We start from the raw sequence: 10,964 nt of genomic DNA, 5'->3' as shown, positions 1-10,964 counted from the left end.
GGGCACCATGAGTGGGATCTACTTATGAAACATCATCCACTGAGAACCCTGTGAGCACAGTTCTACTCTGACACACACAGGGACACCATGAGTGGGATCTACTTATGAAAAATCATCCACTGAGAACCCTGTGGGGCACAGTTCTACTCTGACACACACGAGGATACCATGAGTGGGATCTACTTATGAAAAATCATCCACTGAGAACCCAGTGGGCACAGTTCTACTCTGACACACACAGGGCACCATGAGTGGGATCTACTTATGAAAAATCATCCACTGAGAACCCTGTGGGGCACAGTTCTAATCTGACACACACGGGGCACCATGAGTGGGATCTACTAATGAAAAATCATCCACTGAGAACCCTGTGGGGCACAGTTCTACTCTGACACACACGGGACACCATAAGTGGGATCTACTTATGAAAAATCATCCACTGAGAACCCTGTGGAGCACAGTTCTACTCTGACACACACGGGGACCATGAGTGGCATCTACTTATGAAAAACCATCCACTGAGAACCCTGTGGGGCACAGTTCTACTCTGACATAGTCATGAATTGGGATTGGCCTTTTTGGGTTCTTTTTTTTTTTTTTTTTGGATTCTGTTGATGTTTTTGTAAGTGGAGAATGCTGTTGAGTAACTAGCAGGTTGTTGGAAGGCTAATTGGAAGGTGCAGTCACCTGGGGCCAGGGCAGGAGATTTCTGACCCTCAGATTCAGGACCTGGATGGAGTCGTGGGCCCCATTGTTTCAGCAGTATCTCTTTGGGGCATGAAGAGCTGCCTCGTCCACAGCCAGTAAAGAGTCAGGTTGCGTTCCATCTCAGCTGTGGTCATGTACTGTGGCACGGTCTATTTATAGAAGTGCTCCTCTGTGCCTCTCACCTTTGTGACAAAATTTTATTGATTCTGACCAGAGCGGCTTGAGGTCTGTGAGTGAAATCCTCAGGGGCCTTCCATGCCTGAAATGCAACTAAAGTCACAAAAACCTGTGTCCTCAGCATTTCCAGGGGAGGGAAAAGCGGAGGAATGCAGTTGGCAGAATGGTTTCACTGAAACGTCGGCAGTTCAAGCACACCGAGCTGATGCTTAGAAGAAAGATCTGGTTGTCTGTTCCGGTAAAGAATGCTAAGAGGCAGTTCTACTCAGCTATGAGAGGTTCACTGTGAGTTGGAGTAGACTCCTGGGAACTCAACAACCACATGAAATATTTGAGCACCCCGAAGATAATCTCTGTGTTTGTGAGTGTGTATCATTAAGGTTAATGCTGACAAACTAGTGGTGCAGCTGCTAAGTGCTCAACTCCTCACCAAAACATTGGCAATTCAAATCCAGCCACAGGTTCTGCGGAAGAAAGACCTGGCAATCCGCCGCTGTGAAGATGACTGTTGAGAAACCCCCATGGGGCAGTTCTCTTCCCTCACACGGGGTCTCCACGAGTCAGAATTGAGTCAAAGGTACCCAGGAACAACAGCTACAGGTCGGTGATACGGAGAAGACACAGCTATGGGTAGACAGACAGAGAATTGGATATTGAAAGATGATGGAAGCTTTTTAGGGATCTGTTTTGATTTTATCACTTTGCTGGAAGCTGCGGGGGCTCAGCTTGAATTCACTGTATTACAGACCAAGCATGAACTTCGACAAAACGTATGGGTCTGATTAAGCATAGTTTTTTTGTTTGTTTAAAAAAAAAAAAAAAAAAAAAAAGATGCATTTTGTTCTAAATGTATTCCTAATGTCAGAGAAAATTGTATCTGGGCCAGAGTCGCCTCCAAAATTCATAAATCAGCATTCCAAAAGGGGGTCAGGTCCTGAGTTGGAAATGAAATTGAAATCAAACCAGACAAAGTCCACCTCTGTAACCCGTGAATCCGCAATTAGAGGCGCGCAGAACCGACCCTGGGCCCCAAGATCAGCTAATGGCGGGAGACAGGTCCTGGGGAGAAGGGGCCTTCCCGAGCAGGCCAGGTGTCTGCCCCCAGGAACACTCTAGGAGCGCACGCAAGCCCCCCTTCTTTTCTCGCTGAGAACAGGGAAGCACATGTGCCCCAGGAACATTTGGACTCAGGAGCGCATGCTAGCCCCGATTTTTTTCCATCGTCGTGGGAGACGTGTATGACCCCAGGAATACCTGGACCCGGGCGCACGTCCCTAGAGCGCACGCTCCTTGTTTGCTATCTGTATGGAGACCTCCCCAAGCTCTGAAAGTCCGGTCCTCCATTCCGTGTGCTTGTTGCATTCTGGTCCAAGGATTCATCCAACAGAGGGTCTCCAGTGGGCAGCGGAATGGGGGGCGCATGAGGAGGCAACAGGGTCTGACCGCCGTGCACCCACATACACGCAACATATATCTCGGGTGTGTATGTCATACTCACCAATGTTACAGCAGTGTTTTTGAGGAGACAGGCCCATATTTTGTTATTGTCTCAGCTTAAAAGGCATCATGTTTGAGAAGTAGACCATTTTCAGTTTTGTTTTGTTGTTTTACCTAAAAGGACAGAAATAGCAAAGGGAACCATTGGCTGATAACCAAACCCACCCACTGCTCCATGGAGTTAAATACACCTCATGTTGACCCAATATAGGATTTCTGAGACTCAAAATCTTTACTGGAGCAGAAAGCCTCGACTTCCTCCTGAAGAACAACAGCTGGTGGGTTTTGAACTGACAACCTTGAGATTAATCACACAATACTTAACCCACTGAGGCACTGATCCTAAAAATGATCATTGCTGGGAGCCTACAGATTTTCATTTTAGAATAATGTTTAGTTTTGTTTTGCAGCTAATTTCACCTTCACACATACCTCCCCCATGTACCAGAGCAGAACTGTGCTCCACAGGATTCTCAGTGGTAGATGTTTCCAAAGATCACCAAGCCTTTCTTCTGACGCACTTCTGGGAAGATTTGAACCTCCAGCCTTCTGGTGAGCAGCCCCATGAGTGTACGCTCACCAAGGGGATTCCAGAACAGTTTCAAATGTACTGAAAAAGTTAGTAGATAGGAGTGCAAGTCAAAAAGCGTCATTATAAAGTCATAGAAACCAGTGTTATTGTTAAGTGACATCGAGTTGGTTCTGACTCGTAACCACCCTGTAGGGTTTCTGAGGCTTCATGGGAGCAGAAAGTGTCATTGTTCTCTCTCATAGCGGATGGTGGACTCGAACCATGGGCCTTGTGGTTCATAGTCCAGTGTTTATCGATGGCTGTACCACATTCCATAGAAACCAGTATGAAACAAAAAATATCCAAAGTGAACCTACTGTTTCTCCACAGATCCTTCATCTAAGTCTGCATGCTCCTGATGTCCGTGTCTCCATGTGTCTAACCCTTCCTGGGAGAGTTCTGTGTTCTCCCGTTGACACCATGTCAGAACGGCACATTTGACATCCTTGAGGGACCCCAATTGAGTTCTTTCTCAATGTTCCTTGAGTTTGGGGAATGGAAAGAAGCCTGAAGGAACAATATCAGGGCTCTGTGGTGAGCAGGGTAAGGTTGCCCAGGATAATTCATGTAGAATCACATGTTGCATTGCACATGTTGCATTGCACAAATCTGCTGCACAAGACCTTATCAAAGGGTTCAAGAGCAAAGATGTCAGTATGAGAACTAAGGTGTGCCTGCCCCAAGCCACGGTATTTGCAATAACTTCACATACATGCGAAAGTTGGACAGTGAATAAGGAAGACCGTAGAAGAATTGATGCTTTTGAGTTATGGTGTTGGAGGAGAAGATTGAAAGTGCCATGGGCTGCCAAAAGAACCAACAGATCTGTGTTGGAAGAAGTGCAGCCAGAGTGCTCCTTGGAGGCCAAGATGGCCAGGCTTCATCTCTCATACTTTGGACATATTGTCAGGAGGGACCAGTCCTTTGAGAAGGATATCATGTTGGGTAAGGTGGAGGGTCAGAGAAAAAGAGGAAGACCCCAGTGAGATGGATTGGCCAAGTGGCAGCATTAATGGGCTCAAGTGTAGCTACCAACAATAGTGAGGTTGGCCCAGGACCGGACAGTGTTACATTCTGCTGTGTATAAGGTTGTTATGAGTCGGTGCCGACTTAATGGCACATAACAACAACAATTCTTGGCTTCTAAGGGGAATTTTGGCCTTACTTTCTCCAACACAGATTTGTTTGTTCTTCTGACGGTCCACTCTTCAACAACAACATAATTCCAGTGCCTCAATTCTTCTTCTTTGCTCTTTGGTCTTCGGTGATGAGTAAGATGGTTCAGGGTTGGTACGTGCAGGCATGCTGGTGGCAGGGGGACAATTCCCATTTTCAGGATGTCAGTCAAGAATAGAGGTGAATGGGCAGGTAACCGAGCAGACAGGTCTCCAGGTATGGCGGGTCCATACAGGGATGCAGAGGTGGTCACAGCTGGAATTCTGGAATTGGGTCAGGGGGTCATAAGAAGACATGAGAGCAGGAGGTGGTCTTGTGGGGAGGGGAGGCCGTGTTCTGAAAGCCAGTGTTTGGACTTTGATGTGAGTGATGATTTTTTTCATTGAAGAAACTGGCACCATGTCTCCTTTTTTTTGGAAAACCATCCAGGTCTCTCTCGTCTCCCAGTGGTGGAGGGACAGGGATGCCACAGAGCCTGTTGGAATCTGGGAGCCCTCTTTTGTCATTCCCTCATCCTCACCAAACCCCCTCCTCTAATCCAAAATGGTGGATGCCTTTTCACAGAGGGACCTTGAGTTACCTCTGCAAGTTTCCCCAGAGAAGCTGCTGACTGAGAAACAGAAAGACTTGCAATTGTGTTTGATCCAGAACATGCCGGCCATCAATTTCCCCTGGGTGTTCTGCTCTCTACCCCTTGAAGTCCTTAACCACATGCAGAGCCTCCCACACCTGCACCCAGGTAAGCAGCCACCATCTCAGCCACTTATAGTTTCTGCCATAGACATACCACAAGGGGGATCTTTCACAAACAGACTTTTATTTTCTCATAGTGTAGGAGACTAGAAGTCTGAATTCAGGGCACCGGCTATGGGAGAAGGCTTTTCCTCTCTTGGTTCTGGGGCAAGGTCCTTGTCTCAGCTTTTAAAATTCTTCTCCGAGCTCCTTGGTGACCTTCTTTACCCATGTTTTAGCTGACTTTCTCTTCTACTCAATCTGCTCCTTTCATATTTCAAAAGTGATTACCTCTTTTGATTCAATAGTAATTGTTATCATGACTAATTGCGACAGTCACAACTGAAAAGGCAGACGTTTTGTAACATAAAGGGGGGAGTAGTCAATCTTACAGTCCAGTAACAGAGGACCCTAGGACCATCAAGGGAGATGGGCATAGGCAAATGAGGGACCTTATCCAGAGAAGCAGTAACACCAGAGATGGAGGCAGAGATGGGGACATGGAGAGAGGAAGCAGCTGAGGACTCTAGATTTAGGGAAAGAGAGGGACTGAGAGCTGGCGGCCAGGAGGCAGGCTTGCAGAGTGTGCCCTTTGGTTGTTTAAATGATTATATATTCCTGAGTGTTTTTGTGTACATCCCCACTAAAAAAGTCACAGAAGGAACAGAAACAAATCCTGTGAATGATGATGAATGATTATTGCAATGAAACGATGAATGTAAAACTGATGTTCTCCCATGTAAACTATCACTGAATTCATAATAAAAGCTTTAAAAACAACAAAAACAAAAAAAGTGATTAGTTTAAGATACACCCTATGAGGATATGACCTCATAACATAACAAAGACAACGCTAATGTCAAATGGGATTCCAGCTGTTGTTGTGGTCCTTACTGTTTTTCAGGAGAGCAGGGTGGATGTTACAATTCCATCCACAAAAGCGAATGGATGAGAGCGTGAATGAATCATTAAGTAAAACAAGTAAGTGAGTGAGTGAATGAGTGAGACAATGAATGAGTGAGTAACTTAGTTCTTCAGAGCTGCTGTAACATAAATATCAAAAGGGGGTGACTTTCATGAACAGAAATGAATTTTATCACAGTTTTGGAGGCAACAAGTTTGCTTCCAGGGCACTGGCTCTGGGGGAAGGCTCTCTTTCTTTGGGGCTGTAGGAGAAGGTCTTTGTTCCTTTCAACTTCTTTCCCTGGGTACTTGGCGATCTCTTTGTGGTTTCTCTCGGTGTCTGTTCTGTATAACTCAGAAGGAATCAAATTAATACCTTCTCTATACTGATAAAAAGCCTCATTAGGCTAACAAAGGAAACAAATACCCAAATGTGACCACGTCCACACATTGTAAGATAATATCAAATGGACACATAGTGACCCAGCAGGAAAGAGTTGCACTGCCCCATAGGTTTTCTGAGGCTGTAAATCTTTACGGGAGCAGACAGCCTTATCTTTGTCCCATGGAGCGGCTGCTGGGTTTGAACCACCAACCTTTCAGTTACTAGCTCAGTGCTTAACCCATGGTGCTATTACTGGTGAGGATTTTACAACATGCTCTGTTTTTGGTGGGGGTACACTACTCAGTCTCCAATACCCTCGAGATATTGTCGCCCTTTTGTCTAACATGCCAGGACTGAAAGGGGGTCAAAGGCTGGGAGCCGCCCCCACCCCCACATTCCAGGTGAGATGCATGGTCAGTTGAGGGCTCAGAAGCTGAGGCTACCATGGTGTCTCTGTCTTGGGACTGTCCACTTGGGACCCTGGCATTTCCAGCATGAAGGACCATAAATGTCTGGAAGACTAGTTATGTTGGGGACCATGTGGGGGTTTTGGCAGGGGCAGATCCCCAGCCCCACCTGAGGGAGGGTAGCCAGAGGTACCCCTTTGGCCCCCAGTGCACAGAGAAAGGATCTGGGTGAATTCGTTCCCACAGATGGCAACCTAGTGCCTCCAACAACTCAATCCAAAAGCGTGTCTCCAGAAGACTTTAAACGTAAATGGTCATACTGAAGGCAACAGTCCTCATGTGTATGAGGGCGCACGCCTGATTTCAGGTGGGCAAAAGGGATCTCTCAGTCTTACACGAGTCTCATTGTCCCATCTTGAAGCCTGACACCTCCACATTCCCATGGGCTCCTCCTCTCTGTCAGTCTTTCCTGCTGTGTCTGTCTCTCTGTCTCTGCATTTCTCTCTATCTCTACCTGTTATCTCTGTGTGTCTCTCTGCGTTTCTCTCCATTTTCTACATGAAAACCAAACCAAACTCTACAGGCATTGAGTTAAGTGTGACTCACAGCAGCCCTATCCAGAGAAGAATTGATGCCTTTGAGCTGTGGTGTTGGAGGAGAATACTGAAAGTGCCATGGGCTGCCAAAAGAACTAACAGATCTGTGTTGGAAGAAGTGCAGCCAGAGTGCTCCTTGGAGGCCAAGATGGCCAAACTTCATCTCTCCTACTTTGGACATATTGTCAGGAAGGACCAGTCACTGGAGAAGGATATCATGTTTGGTAAGGTGGAGGGTCAGAGGAAAAGAGGACTGATTGACCAAGTGGCAGTATCAATGGACTCAAATATAGCAACAATTGTGAAAATGACCTAGGACCGGGCAGTGTTTCATTTGATGTTACCAACTTGACGGCACCGAACAACAACAAATTCTATGTTATTTGTGTGTTTGTTTTTGTCACTGCCCCCCTGAGTCTAGTGATTCATGACAATCCCTTGTATAAGGGAATGACATGCTTTCTGCACCAACCCCACGATCAGATGGCAATCTGTGATTCACGGGGCCTTGACTGTCTGAGCTGCTCTTGCCGGGGTCCCCAGCATTATACTGGAACAATTTCACTGCCTGATTTTCAGAAGTAATTACCAGGCCTTTGTTCCTGGTCTCTCTCAGTCTGGATGTGCCACTGAAAACTTGTTCAACATCACAGCCCCACACAAGCCTCCACAGGCAGATGAGTACTGGCTATGTATGACATACACTGGCCAGGACTTGAACCTGGATATCCTGTGTAGAAGACAAGGGTCTACTCAGACACTTCAGTTCCTTGCTGGAATGGTAGCACCCACCTTCCTATGTCTCCCCTCAAGGAAAGCATCCCCCCTCGTTTTCCTTCCTATCTGAGGGAAAAAAGATATAGCAGTGTACAGAGATGACAACCATGGGTACCCATGGGTACCCTACAAGCTTAAGGGCACCAGGCTTGGAGTTTGCCTTTGTTCCCTGTGTAAACCCAAAGGAGCCACCTGGCCATTGGCAGGGAGCTCTATGTAGCAGGAATGTTCTGGAATGTGTCAGGCCTGATAGACGTGTCTCCTTCTGCGATGGTCTGTCAGTCGCTCAGGCTGACTACACTGAGCATGGATTGATTGCGTATTAAGGCCTCAAAGATTTAAACTCCCGTTGGTGAACATGAATAACCCCCGTTCATGTTTTGGGACTCACAGGTGTGCTTGGCACAGGTAGACTTCAGGGTTCGTCCCACCTGAAAGGGCCAATCGACATCATTTCCCCCAAAGCCCCAAAGCGACTCTTATCCTTCTCGGGAGAAGTCAGAACAATTCCCCAAGACAAAACATTCATGATGAGCCATATGAAGAGTAACAAGGGAGAGAGACAGAGAGAGAGAAACTCTATTGATAAAAACTCACAGCACTGGAAACGAAAAAGAGCTTACCCTGAATCTTCAATTATCAAACGCCTGACATTCTTTAGATCCTATTAAAATTTCCCACACTCACGCTAAGAAAAAAAAAAAAGATAGAAAAATACAACTCAAATATGATCTTTGAAATCCAGAGGACTGTTAGATATTTCTAATATAATACACGATTCTTATTTGAGGTGGGGGACGAGGAGTGCTCCTCCCATAGAACCAAGAAGCAGAATGGTCCATTTTTCGGAGTCAATCTGGATCTGCAGAGAAGACAGGACAACACTGAGAAGCTGGAAGTCAAGAGCAGACATGTGAGGATGTTTCTGACAACTGAGGCAATCGGCTAATAGAACTGTCTTCCTCTCAAATGTGGGGCCAGACCTCAGTGACATTTTTCTAAATGGCACCGGACAAGCTCCGGAGGGAACATGAAGCTCCGAGGGCCAATGGCAGGCCTGAGCTCACCGCCCAACAACACCCCCTTTTGATGTGTGCCTTCTACAGTCCATGACTCATCTGTCTCCACTTTGGCATTTTTGCTCAAATTCAAATACTTTTCCTTCACTCTTTTGACTGGATGTGTTTTTGGTGTGAAAACTTCTTTTTCTTTTTTTTCCCCCTTCCTTCCACCCTAGCATCATTTTAATCACTTGTCTTCTCTCAAGTCATGTTTTCCAGGTTTGTGAGAGAAAGTTCACAGAGAAAGGACTCGTCAGTCCCTGGCCTCATCCATGTGAAACAGCCCAGAGAGCTTCACAATAAATCTGATTTCTACCCTGGGTACCATTCAACCAAGACAACACTTCCTGTCATAGTGAAGCAGCCACCATTTTGGCATTTCTCTGCCCACAGCCGCCATTTTGTGTTTATCGATGGCCGCCATTTTGTCTTTATCTATGGCTGCCATTTTCTCTTTATCAATGGCCACCATTTTGTCATTTCTCTGTCTTCATGGATTTGGTTCCTGGGGGACTGGAGAGATGTTCTCCACACATATACCTCATTCTATTGGTCTTCACTTTATTGCGCAACTTGCTGATAGTGTGGTTTTTATATATGCCGTTGAGTCAATTCTGACCCATAGTGACCTTGTGTAGGGTTTCCAAGGAGTACTATATATATATATATATATATATAAATCAAAGACTTGTGTCAAATCTGTGTGGAGCAAGTCTGTGGGTGCCATTTTCCCAAAAGTGTACTCACTTGGGGTGTCGGCCACATTTAGGTCATTCTCACAATAATTTCGACTTTTTCATCTTGCTGCTACATACTTTGAAGACAGCAGTAGAGTGATCTGCTTCTACAGTGATTGGTGTCAAGTTATTGGGGATGGTCAAGTTGGTTCCAACTCACACCGGCCCTCCAAGCAACAGAATGAAACAGTGTCCGACCCTCGCCATCCTCACAAAAGATGTTATGTCTGAGCGCATTGTGACACCCAATGTGTCAATCCATTTAATTGAGGGTGTTCCTCTTTTTTGTTTCCCCTCCACTTTACCAAACACGATGTCCATCTCTAAGGACTGACCCCTCCTGGTGATATATCCAAAGTATGAGAGACAAAGATCTGTCATCCTATATTCTAATTATCAATCTGATCGTACTTCTTTCAAAAGAGATGTCTTCATGCTTCTGGAAGTCCATGGTATATTCAATATACCACCACCATAATGCAAAGGCATCAATTCTCCTTTAGACTTCGATGAAGACTCCAGTCAAGAGAACCATGTGGAGGTCAAGACTTCTGTGTCACACATGGGAATACCATGAGTCAATCAAGAATTGGCCCAACCATGACCATCAATGAACCAAAGCCATACTCAGTGTTTTGGCCCAACTTGTTTTCTCTTTCAGAGCAAGCGGAGATCCACCAGCCTAGAGAAGCGTGCTGGCACCAAATGCAAATTTGTCCACAGATGCTAAGGCACATAGAGCCTGTTGGTTTTATACACCTAACAGAACTATACACAACATTTGCTAGCCAGACATACACACCAAAAACAAAAGACTGTAGCCATTAGATAAATTCCAACTGACGACATTCCCACGTGTTACCGACTGTTTTCTATGCTGTAATCTTTACCGAAGCAGAGCACCAGCTCATTTTTTCCGCAATACAGCTTGTGGGATCCAAGCCACCAAACTTCCACTTAATTACTGTTGTTGTCAAGTGTCAACAAGTTGATTCCAACTCACAGCGACCTTGTACAAGGGTTTCCCAGGAGCAGCTGGCATATTTGAACCACCAACCTTGTGGTTCACAGGGTAGTGCTTACCCTATAGTGTCACAGTGCAGCCCCCATGTGTGTCAGAGTAGAACTGTGCCCCACAGGGTTCTCAGTGGATGATTTTTCATAAGTAGATCCCACTCATGGTGTCCCCGTGTGTGTCAGAGTAGAACTGTGCCCCACAGGGTTCTCAGTGGATGAT

This window comes from Chrysochloris asiatica, unplaced genomic scaffold (assembly GCF_000296735.1).
Source record: "Chrysochloris asiatica unplaced genomic scaffold, ChrAsi1.0 scaffold00372, whole genome shotgun sequence".
NCBI classification, from domain to species: domain Eukaryota; kingdom Metazoa; phylum Chordata; class Mammalia; order Afrosoricida; family Chrysochloridae; genus Chrysochloris; species Chrysochloris asiatica.
This window is presented reverse-complemented; position numbering follows the sequence as displayed.